General features: G+C 36.2%; 1 pseudogene; it reads left to right on the forward strand.

Moving 5' to 3' along the window:
* The first annotated feature begins 404 nt into the window (after nucleotides 1–404).
* Nucleotides 405–528, forward strand: LOC118007238 (annotated as a pseudogene).
* The last annotated feature ends 12698 nt before the right edge of the window (nucleotides 529–13226 follow it).

Consider the following 13226-nt stretch of genomic DNA (forward strand, 5'->3'; position numbering starts at 1 on the left):
TTTTATTTAACCGGCTATTTCAAATATATAATTTCAACATGTGGCACTGTCCAATTTCCAACGACTCAGTACCCACACGTGGCTAGTGACTACTGTATTGGACATGAGACTCCTAGTGTATTTTTCCAGCAAAAGACTTGGCTGGTGACAGATCAATCGTATGTGTTTGTTTAAATATGCATGTGCTTTAAAATAATTTTGAACTTCAATTTTTAATTTATGTATTTTTAAATAAAAGTAGCACGTTATATATTTTTAAATAAAAGTAGCACTTGAAAACGGATTCAAGTTATACTGAAAATTATAAAGTAAAAGGTTATCTTCTTTCCCACACCAGTTTGTTCCCCCCAGATAATTAGTGTGAACTCTTGCATATGTATTTTCAGGTCAAAAAATACACTTAGAGCTTTGCGCAGTGGCAGTATCGTAGCCAATGAGGTTTATCCGAGGCGCGATTATTGCTAATTGAAAAAATACACTTAGAATATGAGAATACTTTTATATTTAGAATATGGCAATATATTTAGAATTTCTACCCATATGAAATCTTATACAAAGAGACCTGTACTGTGCTCAGCTTCAGCAGTAAACAGAGAAAAATTAAATGTGATATCATTATGTACTTCTTAGAAAGGCAAAAATTAAAAGGACTGACCATGCCAAGTGTTGCCAGACATGGAGCAATGTTAACTCTTAGTATGAGTGTGTGTTTTGCTACAATATGTTGAAAACAGTTTGGCATTATTTAGCAAGTTTGAAGAGACACATATTCAATGCCCTTGCAATTCCATTTCTAGGTATATACCCCAAAGAAACACTTACTCATCTACAGCATGAGAAATATGCAAAAATACCATAGAAGCATCCATTTTTATAACCCCACATTGGAAAAAACCGTTGGTCAGCAAACTGGCCCCCTACCACAGAGGGCAAGGAGAGACCAAAGAAAGAGGCATCCACTCCTGATTGGTAGGTGGTAGTTTGAATAAGCAATAGAATTTACTTACAAGACTTGTCCTGGACTACTGCAAGACGAGTAGATCTCTGCACCTTCCTGCCAGATTCTTAAGTGTATATAGAGGTCTTTACTGGGTTTAGTCACATACACCGTCCAAATGGTCTCAATACCTTACTCTCTCAAGTCTGTGTTCTTGGGGCAGCGTCTTGTGGGGAAGGCAAACAGGATGCATATTCCAAGGAAGGGGGAGGGATGAGGAGCTTCCTCAGGGACTAGCTAGAGGGTTACCCAGAGATTACATCCTCTTGATGACCTCATTTAATACAACAAAAAGGTTCAGTCACCAAAAAAATTGGTAAATTGTTGCATACTTATATAATGAAATACTACAAATAAAGTGAATAAACTACAGCTATATGGATGCAAAATGTGTATTTCTTTCAATCGTGATATTGAATGAAAGAAGCAAGCCACAAAAAAATGCTTATATAGGATGATTCCATTTCTATAAAGTTTGAAATAGGCTAAACCAAAGGCATACATAGATACTACAACTGTATTTTAAAAAAAAAAATACAGCTAATATCAGATTTGTAGTCACCTTTAGGGAGGAAAGAAAAATATGTGAATAGGCAGAGACCTACAAGAGGATCCTTAGGTCCTGACAACATGCTAATTTTTAACTGGTGTGGTGTTTAGACGGGTGCTGCCGATCTAGAGAGGAAGCTGGTGGTATTTGATTATATACTAAAGTACCTACTTCATTGAAATTCTTCCACAGGTCCACAAAGGGACACTCATGACAGTGAAGAGTTGAAGGCAACTGAGGTATCCATAACTGGAGCAATGGGTAAGCAAAATATGATAGATAACCTGCTGTGGAATAGCATACAGCTCTTAGAAATAATTTATTAGATGTATACACATTAACCTGTATAGGTAGTGGCAAAAGTGTTTATTAAAAAAAAAAATAAAACAGAACAAAGTTTACTCAGTTGTTCGGATCTACTGATAATTGCTTTTCTCTTCTCAATGATTTTAGACCTTGGCTCTCTGTCACATTTTCTAATACTACTTCTATCTCATATCTCATAAAATATACACGTAAATGATCCCAACAATGCCATGCCCTTTTATCTTCCTCCAGTGATCTTGGTTCCTATTCTACCTCAATCTACCTTAAAAAAAGATATATCTTCTATGGGTATATCTTAGATATTTTTGTTACTAGTAAATGCAGTCCTTCCATAATATCAAATTCATGTATCCTATCCTCTATTTCTGGCTCATTCTCTCTGGTACTTCCGCTGAAACAAACTTTTGATGCACCAATGCCTTCAATCCTACCCATCATTGGCTCCCTTTGATGTCCTCATTCTCTTTTTCACTCAGCCTAAATTCCATGGAAAATTGTTATAATTACATCCCTGAATATACACATTTCTTATTTCATAGTACTCACTTAACCAAAAAAGAAAAAAAAAAAAAATCCTGATTAAGTACAACCCTTCTACTCTAGGCCTGTACCTAAATACACACAAAGCACACAAAACAATGTTTTTAGTTTCACTTTTATATTTATGATCTCAAAATCAAGTGGCTCTCAATGTTGCTGGATTATCATTTCATTGACCCTCTTGGATGACTATTTCATATCTTCTCTCGAACAAGCATCAATACCTTCTATCCTATCCTATTCTCAGCTTATGATTATGCATCCAACTTCACTGAGAAAATGGGAGCAATCAGAAGATGATTTTCAAAAATTCCCACTACCATAGGTAACCACCTGCCAACAACACACATGCACATAGTCTGTCTTCCTCCATGTAGCCATACATGATTTATCCACACTGCTCCTTGTAAGCATGCACTGCATCTCAGCCTCTCTTGCAAACTCAAGGACACTTAACTAGTAATTTCCTCTTTTCTCTCTCTTATATCAAGTTTTCATTCTTCACATTAGTGTACAAACTGCCATGATGACTTCCATATTAAATTTTTCTCTTCTTGACCCATTCCTCTACCAGCCATAGCTCATTTCTTTGCTCCCCTTCATAGCAAAACTCCTCAAAAAAAATTTCTGTATTTGTAGCCTCTGATGTCTTACCTTCTATGTTCTCCCAATCCACTCCACTCAGGCTTTTGCCTTAACCATTCCACAAATAACTACCTTTGTTAAGGTTAAAGATAATTTCTATATTCTTAAACCCAGTCATTCATTTTTGGTTTTCCTTTTCTCCTTCTGCTTGACCTACTGGCAATGGTTGACACAGTTGATCATGCCCTTCTCCTTTACACACTTTCTTCAAGGGGCTTTTAGCATTATATTTTTCTTTCTTTCTTTTCTTTCTTTCTTCTTTCTTTCTTTCTTTCTTTCTTTCTTTCTTTCTTTCTTTCTAATCATTCCTCAGGTCTGTTTTGCTGGTGATACTTCCTGTTTCAAATGTCTATTTTGGGGCACTCCAAATCTGAATCCTTAATAATTTTTTCCCCATACATTCACTTCCTTGGTGATCATGTCTAATCTCATGGCTTTAAATCTTTTATAGATGTTGATTACTCCAAAATTTCTAGCTCACGCTATTCTTCTGAACTGTCTACTTGTAAAACAACCTCTCAAACTCAGGTTCAAACTGAACTTTTAATCTGCTTTACCCATCTAGTCCATGATAATCTTACCTCTCTAGTTAGGCCAAATCTTGTGGGTCATTCTTGAGTCCTCTCTTTATCTCATACCTTCCGTTTTATACAGGAAATCCTTTGACTCTTTCTTCAAAATATATCAAGAATCCAACCAGTTCTTACCAACACTGCTTCCATCTTAGTCCAACCAGGATATCTTATGACTGGATTATTGCAGTAGTCTCATAAATGGACCCTGTTTCTACCCTTGCCCCCTAGAATTAATTCTCAATACAACAGCAAGAATAACCCTTTGAAAACATAAGATCAGATCACTCTTCTCCTCAAACCTTGGGATGAGCTAGACAGACCCTGCACCATTTGATCTCTATTGTCACATCTGATCCTCTTCCCCTTATTCACTCTATTTTAGTCACAGAGGCTTCCTTGCTATTCCTAGACCATACCTGGGATTCTTTTACTTTGGTTTTGCTCAAAACATTCCCTCTACTAGAATATTCTTCTGCAAGATATTTGCAGGTTAATACCCTCATCTCATTTACATTTTTGCCCAAATATCACTTTTTAAACAAAGTCTCTACTAATCACTGTATTTAATATTCCTACACAACCACTACCCCCCGGAAGTCCAGCAGTTTCTTTTCCTTTCTTGGCTTGAAAATTATAGATTCTATTTCTATTCTTTAAAGCCTAACTTTACATATTAAGCATGTATATATAATAAAGTATAAAGTTATTTTCTGTAATTGTGTATCTTAATAACATTTGGTCTTAGTTCTGTATATAAAATTTTCAGTGCTTAACCCTTTACCATAGCTTCACCATATCATGATGGGCGGCTACATGTGTCCTCATGTTGTGTTTTCAAAAAGGGCTCATGGGTTTGTGTTTTATGAATTCGTGCATATTTGAAAATTTCTTTCTGTTGTCTTTACACTTGCTTGACAGATTGGCTGGGTATAACATTCACGAGTTATGTTTCATTTCCCCTTAAAACTTTGTAGACTCTGCTTCTATTGTTTTTTTAATATTTATGTGGTTGTCTGAAGACAATAGGCATTTCCTGCTTCATAAATGCCTTGCTTTCCTTGTCTAGGTGACTGAAGAATTCTTTCTTTAGCCTCACAGTTCAAGAAGTTGACTATCACATGTTGGATGGTTGTTTTGTAACACTGCTTTGGGAAGCACTAATCTTTTGATCCTTACATTCATATATTCTTTTATGTAAGGAAAATTTCTTTTAAAAATATTTATTTTTCTGTTCCATTTGTTGTGGTCTCCACTTCAGAGACAAGAATTCTCCTAGGTTTCTTCATTATCACCTGCTCTGCTTCTATTACCTTCTTTCTAATTGTTTTAAGCACTTTGTTTTCTCTGCATTCACATTATTATCTCAAGAATCTGTTATCTTTCCTATTATTCATTTTGCTATGTAACTTCTTTTAATCTAGTTACCTGAGTTTCCTGTTAGTTTCAAATTATTTCTTAGTTTTGTAATGCTGTTTTTGCTCCCTCAATTTGGTCCTTAGCTCCGCATTTTCATTTCATTAAGCTATTTTACCATTGTAAACTTAGTATATTGATATCTTGGATCTGTGTTTTCTTTAATTTTTTCTTTGGCAAAAGCAGTTAGAGATTTATCTTTATTTTCTTAGGTAACTTTTTCTTTTAAAGATGATTTTTTAAATTTCATTTCACTTACACCATCATTTCTTCCCCTCTTTCCACCAGTGTCTTCTTTCCTTTCTCCCTTTCTTTCATCCCTCTTTCTCTCTCTCCCCTGCTGTATTCCTTTTTTTCCCCCTTTTAATAGCCTTTGCAGTGCTAACATGCTTCTTTCTTTCATCCATCTCTGTCAAGGCCTTCTGATTCCTTTGATACAGTGTGGATAAATCCTCCATGATTTTCCTTTCCAACCTGATATGAAATTCACAGAGATTCAGTTCAAGGTCTCAGTATTTTGTAATCTATTACTTTTATGTAGCATATGACCATGAAAGTCAAGAGGAGAATTCAACCTAGACTCTGTGATATCTTATTCAGAGGATTTGGTTTCTGGCTTCCTTTTTCCATTTTTATGAAATATTTTGTATCAAGTCTCATTGTTCTCAGTTGCTGTGTATCCTGTTTCTGTTCTGTGGTGGATAACCTTCCATCCCAAGTAAAGGGACCCTACAGCCCTCCATCGCTTCTGAGATTGTTAGGCAGGTTAGTTCTCTTGTCACTTCCTCCAGGAGTCATTGCCATATGCTCCCCAAGCACTGGGACAGAAACACAGTTGGAAACTTGCTTTTGCCCGCAAGATTTCCAGAATGACTAGTGTACTGCCTGTGGGCATTCGAGTTTGAGGGATTGGGGCACTGCATGGTAAAGGTGATTAAGAGACTGCAATTAAGGTGTCTAGACCCATGGCCTTTGGTACACCCATTTCACTAGGCTTCATTCCCCTCTCCCAGACAATCTCTCTCGCTTTTTAATTCTTTGTCTTTGACTGCTTTGCCTCCCGGCTGGACACAACTCTGAGAAATAGAATTCATTTTATTTTTCCTTTAAACATCCTTCCTGCTGGGGAAATCTAAATGAAGAGTCTTAGATGTTTTTCATGTTTCTTATGAGACTCTGATGTGGTAGGGAGGGGCTATGTATCTAGATCTTTTGTTTACATTTTTCCTAACCCACCTAAGCAGCTCTTCAATTTGTCCTTCAAATTGGGAGAAAATATTTTAAAATCATGGGATTCAAGGAACATAAAGAGATCTTAAAATCATGGTTTCCTAACCAGTAACTTAGGTGGTTTTCAATTTCTGTGTTATTTTTGATAGTAAGTACTGATAGTTACTTGGCAAGAAGAAAAGCAAGTTGAAAATAAAATGTTATGACTGAGTACATGCAACTAGTTACAAAGATATTCTCTGACTCTAAATTTCTTACTGCCCTTATAACTGTATTTCTTTTGTACTTTTTTTTTCCTGCTAAAGCCCACAACACAATGGAGAGATGTCAAAAATATTTATTTTAGTCTTTTGGGTCATTCAGAATTTAAGTCAACTAGTGATTTTTTATGCAAATTTTTAAAAGTTCTTTATAAACAATTTAACATATTTTGGTCAGTTAATCAGGAGCAGGAATTTTGTTTTACAGTTTCATGCTGTTATAAATTGAGATATTCTGTCCAATTTTTTTATGAAGGAGCAAAGGGATGTTTCATTAAATTTCAAAGGCATGTCTTGTGTCTGACCATCAGTGTGCTATTATTACACTTAATGTCTTGTTCCTCATGAGGGAAATCTTTTTCTTTTTTAATCCCTGTCACTTTCCAAATCATCATTTTTGAGAATCTACCAATCAAAGGAAATTGTGATTCTTTGAGCCTCTCAGCTGTACTCTTTGTAACCATGGAAACCAAGCCAAACTGTTACCATGGTAACCTTCCTGAAGCCATGATTTCTCTCATTATCAGTTTTTCCTAAGATTAATAAATTCATTGGAAGTTTAACATGAATAATGCTGTATTTGTGTATAATTCAGGGCTTATTTTTAACTCTCATTTTAAATTATATATAACTGAATGTGTGGTTCATGATGGAGGAACAAGCACATTCAAGTGGCAATATTTTAAGCAACTGATTGAGTGTCTGAAGAGAATTAATTTGACCTTGATGCTGGGAATATTTTCTCTTTAGTGGCATATACTTAGTAGCTTAAGGTGCATTTTCCCTCCCATACAACTTGGCTCTGCAGTATTGTATGCCTTGACATTATAAATGGTATTTTTGGTCTTCAATTTGTATAATCAACCTATGGATAAAACACAGAGGACATAGTTAAGGATAAATAACAGAAGGTAAATTATAGATATCTTGGGAATGTAAAAGCAATTGTATCTTTATGTATATAATATGTGGTGAAAGAAAGTGTGATTTGATTAAAGAGCTAATTTGACATTGTTAGTCAATTGCTACTGTTTAAATTGGTAATTCAGGAAACTAGCATAAACATATTTCAGAATAATTTTATAAATATTTCCAGATATTTATAATATTTAAATATTTGAATATTTTAAAATATCCAAATCCATCCAAAGGGGGAAAAATTAAATTGTTAAAAAGAAAAGGGGACCAGGATTGAAGGTTAGGATGTAAGACTCATCATTTTAAACTTTTATATGGTTTGATGTTTATGTTTTATATACTAACCATTATAAATAAACATCAAATCAAGATTTTTGTTGTTCTGTAGTTTAGAGTGGTGTTTTTCACAGTGAAAAGGAATGTCTAAGAATTTTTATTTCTCTCTAAATTGAATACAAGCATGAGCATATGTGCTAGATTTTCTAGGAGAGTCTTATTCCTCATAAATACTTCATTCCAGATTGTCTCTTTGTTTCCTTTTCTTCTATGAGGGAGAGAGTATGGACTCATATAATCAGTGGAACTAAGGCCCTAGATTGGAGTATCAACATGTAGAAGGGCTAGCATGCGCACTGCCTCTATGTGATTGAGTGTGGGACCCCTGGGAGTCTGGGTACCAATAGGAGACAGATGGAACCTTCAAAACAGAACAAGATCGAGAATCTTATTTACGAAGACATTTTTAAATTTGTGGCTGTGGGGACCAACGACGAATACCCCTCAGTTCACTAGTCAGCCCCCAACGACAAGTGTGTGACTTAGAGTAGGGACCTAGAAGAAGACAGTCACATGGGGTTGGTTGCCAGGAAAGGGATGAGACAGGGAGAGAGCTATTCTGACCTTACCCTCACTCGGGCTTCTCATCTCCTGGCTCTTCCCTGGCTAAACTCCAACAAGAAGCCAGAAGACACGAAAGCTCTGTTTTGTAGAACAAGTAAGTCAGTTTCTCTGGGCAGAAAACAGGATAGGGATAAGTGGAGATGGGCAGAGAATGGATTTTTAGGGGCAAAAAGAAGATATCTCTCGTGTAACTCCCATCTTCAGACCTTTTGTGATTTTGTTAGAACTGGGATTTTATTCTCATTTGTCAGAAAAATTGTTGTAATCAATATACAAATCTGCCATGTCTACAATGTGAATGGTCTCAGAAATGGCAACGTTGTGTACTGCACCACCAGCAAGGTGATGAGTTCTTGCATTATGTTTGAGTAAAAATTTAGAATGAGGAACCTGACCAGACTCCATGCATGGTGTCTTTTATTTACAGTGTCACAATAATCAATAAAAGGGAGCTACTATGAATTCACATTTCATAGCATCACCAGGGGTCACATAGATGGAATCCAGAAAGTGGAGCTGTTTCATCAACATGGTGTAGGTTCCCAACCTCACCATTGGAAAATTCTTTCAAAGACCATTTTCTACAGAAAATTTATACCCCCTCGTTGGGGAAACACAACAAAATGATTCTTACTGTAGAAACAATGACCATACAGATTTCTTCTTTAAAAAAAAAAAAAAGTTGGGGGCGGGATGCCTGGGTGGCTCAGTTGGTTAAGCATCTATCTTTGGCTCAGGTCATGATCCCGGGGTCTTGGGATCGAGACCCATGTCATGTCGCTGGGCTTCCTGCTCAGTGTGGAGTCTGCTTCTCCCTCTTCCTCTCCCTCTGCAGCTCCCTCTGCTATTCCCCTGCTCTCTCACTCTCTCTCTGTGTCAAATAAATAAATAAAATCTTTAAAAAAAATTTGGGGGTCATCACTAGGGTCCTGTTTCACTTGAAAAAGGGAATATTTGAAGGAAGAAAAAGGGAAGAAAGGAAATTCACATGCCTTTAACATCTTTTGCATTAGATTTTGTGTGACGGAATTAAATCTATATATTTAACTTAATTTAGTTAATCACAGCAAATTGATAAGGCAAGTAATTTTTTTTCCTTTATTTTAAAACTGCTCTGTGTGTTTTCTACAAAATTTGGTTCCAATCTTATTCTGATTGCTGTTCAGTTGAGGGCGATTAGGAGGCATAACCTACCTGAAGCTAGGAGAGGAGAGGAATGTGAGAAGGTAATAGACTACCTAGATCAGTGCATTTCAAAATCTGTCTTGGGAAATCCTCATGTTCCAAGAACAGGCCTCTGAGATTTCTAATGTGTGAGGGGCAGGGCAGGATTTGGGGGCACGAGTGAGGCCGGCAGGGAAGACTTCAGATTCCTTTTTTTCCTCAAACAGAGACTTTTGGTGTGATCTGCTTTCAAAATTTTCTTTAAAAAAAAAACTGGCCTAGAAATTCTAAAAATTGTCTGATCAGCTTTTTAATATTCACTCAAAATAACCTCTAATATGTTAGCGGCATAAACATTTCAGACTACATTACAGTTAGGTAGAAATGAAGCAATAATCAGCTTGCTAGTCATATAAAAAGCAGTATTGCTTATTTTGCTGCACAAAGGTTCATTAACTCATTCTAAGCCAGACACTTCATTAAACAAACATGTGATCAGATACAAGCAGTTCTTTCAGAAAGTGAAAGCGAGAAACCCGGAGTAGAATGTGACCTCCCTGGGTAAAGATTCTTGTCATGTTCTTTCTTAAAACCTGGCATTTGTCTATTCTTTTGGGGCTCTCTTTTTTGATTACAGTCTTACATTTATCAAGAGAACAGCTTTGAGGAATTTGTTGAATTAATAAGCAACGATAATCTATCCATTTATTGTATGAGTTCTGCATTTTGATGGCAATGCTGAGTCTAGAAGGGGTCTGTAATTTTGCTCAGGCATGTGAAGGTGTGCATTCTGCATACTCCGTTACACAGACAGCCTTAAGTGACCCTGCCACCAAGACATCTTGAAAGAGTGAGGGAAAAAGAATTTGAAATAGATTTTTTCTCATATGATCATCTTTATTACATGTGTTTTTTAACTGAAATATAATTGACATATAACACATACAAGCTTCAAATGTACAAAGTGTTGATTTAGTACATTTATGGATTGCAGTATGATTACCACCAAAGCTTTAAGGTATCATCCCTATTATGTCCCATAATTATTTCTTCTTTGTGGTGGGGACCATTAAGATCTAATCTCTTAGCAACTTTGAAGATGGTGCTGCTGTGTATTGTTCACTGTGATGCACCACTGTGCATTCGCTGTCCAGGCTTACTTATCTACCAGCTCCATGTTTGTACCTTTAAACAGCATCTGCTCAATTCTCTCACCCCCTAGCCTTTGGTAACCACCATCCTACTTAGTTTTTATGAGTTCAACTTTTTTAGATTCCACATATAAGTGAAATCATACAGTATTCATCTTCCTCTGACTTATTTCCCTTAGTGTAATGGCCTCAAGGTCCATCCAGTTTGTCCCAAATGGCAGGATTTTCAGTTTTAATTTTTGTTTATAAGCAAAATGGGTTTACCAAAGTAGGAGACTATAGGGGCTCTCACAGAAGAGGCTCCCCCTTTTGTTAGGGTGAGAGTTTTTAGTTTTAAAAATTGTTATGCTTAGCAAAAAAAAGGGGGGGCAGATAACAAGTTTTCACCTAATTTATTCTCTGGCTGATTTAATCCATTTATATTTACATACATTAGCATACAAGAGAACTCACTGAATGAAACCAGTTATTTAAGTTGAGGCAAACAATAATGGCAAGGAAAGAATGGGGGAAATTGTAATAGATTTTAACTATAAGTATTTATAAAAGGTAAGGAAATTGAAGTAAGAGCTTATATGTTATTTCTGTTTAATTTTCCCCTCATATTTTATATTCTTTATAACCAGGAAGAATCTGAGAACTGTTACATTGGCCTAAGTTGCTTTTCAGAAGGCTAATTAAAGTAAAAAAAAAAAAAAAGAAAAGAAAAGAAAGCGAATACTCAGAGTTGTAAGGGGTCTCCAGGGCTTAGGTGCTTCACCTCCTTACCCTCAGGCATATTTTCACAAGTAATTTGGACAGATAAACCTAGAGGAAAGGTGATTCCACAAACCATTTCTAGTAATTCATTGTAATGTTTAATTGACCTGCCCTTACCAGCAGGAAATTCTTATATCTGTGTGAAATGCTTTGTGCAAGCACTTAAATATCACATGAAAGAAAATCTGAAGCAGAATTTATTCCATTTATGTCTGGGTCAGTTACAACCAGAACCTTTGTCTCCTTCATTTGAATAGAAGCTTCCTGAAATATGTCAATATTTGCCTTCTCCACTTCCTCCCCTACCCACTATCACCATTCTCTACTTAGACAAGGGCAACCTGGCTTCTGCTTCCTAATTCAAAGACCATCACTTCTCTGAAGTAACTGTTTCCAAGGTAACACATGGCCCTTTGGTTTCCAAACCTAAAAATGCTTTGAAATTTACTCGTTTGACCTCTCTTGGCACTTGACTGGGTCGACAACTCCCTTGTCTCAAAACACTTTCCTCCTTTGACTTAATGGACTTTATGTCCTCCTGGTTTTGCTTTTACATTTCTGGGGATTTTCTGTATTTACCTATCTTTTAATTTTAGTGTTACCTATGCCCCATCCCATCCTTGATCTCTCTCTCTCTCTTTTTTTTTTCTCACCCTATATTTTCTCCCTGAACAATTTTATCCACATGCTGGTTTTAGTCTCTACCAACTCCAAATCCATATTAGTTCATCTTTCTTCTGGTCTTTAGATTTATATAACAAATTTTATAAAAGTATATTGATTAGTCAAAAAGCTCTGATGTTCCGTAAATTGCACACACACACACCATCACCACCTGAATGAAAAAAATCATATTTTCAACACAAAATCTCCATTATGTGCCATTCTATTGGCCAGTCTTAATGCTGGACATAAGACTTAGAATCAAGTAAACTACACACATGGCCTCCAGGAGCTTAGGTCCAGAGACCCTGAGCTCTCTCTTGGGTTTTCCTCTTACGGGCTGCTGTGCCATCTTGTCCTTCCTCATCATGGCTCATACCACATTGTGCCATATCTGCCTGTTTCCTCATGTACATCTCTCACATATAGTGACAAAAGGACAGGAACTCCTTCTGTCCTGTTTATGTCTCTTTCTAACTTAATATAGATTTGTTGACTTAAATGAATGCATTTTCCCAAGTGCCATATATCTACCTAAGCATATAAATTTGACGTAAAAAGAAAATTCTTATTTGCCTTCCAGAGTTTCCATTTTTGTACTTGTGTAATTATTTTTCTAGCAGGTCAAGAGCATTCTATTTATTTATTTTTTTACCAACCTTAAAAATATAACAGTCAGTTATTTTACTAGCAAAAGGAGTTTACTTAGGAACAACAGAAGAATTGCAATTGGGAACAAGCAAGCTACGACAAACCATAGTCAAGTCCGAAGAGACAAAGAGATGGACAGGTTTTATTATATTTTAGGAGGAAAGGGGGAGGGTTATTTTGAACAAAAATTCACTGGAGAAGAACAAGAGTTTGAGGTTGTGGAGGTCTCTTGTTGGCTGTAAGTGGTGGTTAATGCGTTGTTGACAGAGCTGGGAGAGATCTTTCTTCTTTTCTTAAAAGCAGGAGATAAAATTACTGTGTGGAAAGTGTCCTTCCTTGTCAAGATAAGGATTATCTTCCCTCTTGCTGGTTATGCAGGGTGTAACCAGTGGTCTGTGTGTAAGAACGCCCCCTTCAGGGCTTCTCTGCTCCATTTTATTTATTTATTTATTTATTTATTTATTTATTTATTTATTTATTTAT

Source organism: Mirounga leonina, unplaced genomic scaffold (genome assembly GCF_011800145.1).
Source record: "Mirounga leonina isolate KUSES-001 unplaced genomic scaffold, KU_Mleo_1.0 Mir_115, whole genome shotgun sequence".
NCBI lineage: Eukaryota > Metazoa > Chordata > Mammalia > Carnivora > Phocidae > Mirounga > Mirounga leonina.